Source organism: Dendrobium catenatum, unplaced genomic scaffold (genome assembly GCF_001605985.2).
Source record: "Dendrobium catenatum unplaced genomic scaffold, ASM160598v2 fragScaff_scaffold_390, whole genome shotgun sequence".
Taxonomy (NCBI): domain Eukaryota; kingdom Viridiplantae; phylum Streptophyta; class Magnoliopsida; order Asparagales; family Orchidaceae; genus Dendrobium; species Dendrobium catenatum.
The window spans coordinates 2,173,526-2,176,360 of record NW_021318852.1 but is presented as its reverse complement, the minus strand read 5'-3'; positions in this window follow the sequence as shown (position 1 = coordinate 2,176,360).

Sequence of the window (2,835 nt, the reverse complement as noted above, 5' to 3'; positions counted from 1 at the left end):
GGGATTTTGAGGAAGAAATCTTCTATAATATGATTTGGATTTTTGCAGTGTTGCTTGGTTTTGCCAGAAGCATTTCAAAATTCGTCTGCCATATAAAATTTGTTTTAATGAAAGAATAATTACAACATTCAACAAATAATTAAATATCGACAAGGCGTTATACGAATAGAAGCATATCTTTAAATACCAACATTCAACAAAATCTTTAATTAATCTTTAAATATATGCCAACAGGAATTTATAACCTTGAATAAAAGTATAAAACTACAATCTAGCACTGATATGCCAAGCACAAAAACATTCAAAACATGGGTGCATTGTGAAAGAAAAAGAAAAACACATTCATAATACATATATAGAGTTACTAATGTTTCTCTTAATTAAATTCACAAAAGAAAATTCATATATCTCCTAATTTGCATCGTGAAAACATTGTTTCATTCTATTTATTCCTCCTCCCTTGTACACAATACCACAATGCAAACATTTGAATTGTCTCTTCCCCTCAGCATCTTTAATCTCACTAAAATGATTCCACGCAATATCCACCTTTTCACGCACACTACTACTTGAAGCTGCACTCTGAGTTCCAGATGCTTCCATCCTCATATGATCAACTAAATACAATCACAATAATGAATTTCATATGAATTATGAATTTAAAGATTGAGTTCTTTGAATGTAGACATGCCAAAATGATAGAGTTGGCTTTGAGCAAATGTAAAAGATTAAAAAATTTGCAAATCGGATACACAACAAAGTCTGGAAAACCTTGGGATTAAGATGAATTATGAGGATTATGCTCTAATTATTAATATAAATATGAAACAACCATATAAAAATTTTAAATACAAAAGACAACTAGATTGAGGGATTCAAGTCATTCAACAAATAAATAGATATTGCTAACAAATAATCATATTAAAATAACATGGAAATCCAATAAAATAAAAAATAAAATAGGAAAAAAAATTCAAAGAAGCATTTAGATTTGAATGTAGGAAGATCCAAAAAGAAAAAAAAAAATTAAACCTCACGATAAACAAGCGGCTAGGATTGTCGGAGGAGTTCGCCGGCAGCTTGGATGATCGTGCTGTTGTTATTAAGAAAGGAAGTCATCCAACTAATTCAAAGTGAGAAAAAAAATGTTGAAAAAAAAAACAAAATTAAATCTCACAGTAGGAGGACGCCGCGGATGGGATGGTCGGAGGACGGGAGGAGTTCGCCGCAGTTGGGATACTTCGGTCGATGAGCGAGTAGTGGAACACCGGAACAGCCGCTGCTTCGTCGTCGACTTCGAGCGAGTAGAGGAACAGCCGAACAATTAATCCATTGAATATTTGAATCGCTATTTAGGGTAGAGGAGCGTCAGGAGTGATTCCCAGCCTCATTACACGCGTGTGATCATTTTTGGACGCCTGAGATTCGCTAATCTTAGAACCAGCCGGTTCTCCAAAACCCGCCCGGTTCGGTGATTCACCGGTTCAACCGGGTTCAACCGGTTCAATTATCTTAATTCCCATTCCATTTTTAACCACCAAGGAGCCCATAGATAGACTTGGCGCGATCTCATATCTCCCTGATATACTATTAATGATTTACATTTTTTTTTTCCTAACTCAAATATATTGCTGAGTTGTTGCACCATGATGATGTGGCTGACTACTTGGCAACTTCAACCTCCATTTTCACTGAACTGAATTACACTTACATTTCCTTTCTGTTTCTTTCAATTTCAGATTGATATATACACATAGTTGGTTACTTGTATTGAGTATCATGCCTTTCATAGCAACACATTTATTTCATAGAAAATTAAAAATATGTAGCTTAGTCTTTTTTTTTTTTTTCGCTATGACTGCAAACTTGCTTCTTGGATCGAGTCGTCAATAATATGGCACATTTTTATTAAACTTTTGCATATTGATCACAGTTTATCCTCAAAGCCAATCCTTCATACATGGCACTGGCTTTTACAAAGATGATTTATAAAATGCGAGGCTTTTGATTTAATAGAGTTCTTTCAGTGAAATTGTTCGTTGTCGAATCTTTTTAATTCATGATGCAAAGAACTAATATTTTTAATCGTTGCAAATCTAATGTCATCTTTCAACTTTAATCTTTAATTCTTGTGCTCCAAAAATTATCAGGACCACGCATTGCCTTTGTTCTGATATGCCTACAAGTAGTAGAACAGTGCTCTATACCTACTTTATTAAGTTTCAACATTGAATATTATTTTAGCAATTTTATCACATTGCTATTTTATTAAGTTTCAACATTGAATATTGGAGTTTAATCTTCTATGTGGATGACTTGTTTGCCATAGTGAAGCATAGATTTAGTTGCTCTGACATGGATATGAGAGTAGAGAGTAGATAATATTTCTCACATTTGAAGTTAAATATAAAATTGGATTTCAAATATGTTAGTAATATTAGTATTTACTATTTATTTAAAATTTTGAGCAAAATTTTCCCACATATTAGTATATTAACTTAATTAGGACCGTAAGATATAGTCATATATTATTTTAGATGCCTTGGCATTACCTTTAGAGATAGGATACAAAATGAGCATATATGTGAAAAGGTTGGAGTAATTCCAGTGGAAGATAAAATTAGAGAGAGTAGCCTTAGATGGTTTGGTCACGTAAAACGATGACCTTCACTACAAGAAAATGGGTCAATAGTGACAAACAAAATTGGTCGCTAAAAATATTAATTTGGACGCTAAAGAAAATAGCGACCAAAAAAATCTGGGTCGCTAACTTGTCGCAGTAGCCTAGAAGAGACAGCACAAAAGCGAAGCCCCTGATTTCTAATAAGACCATCC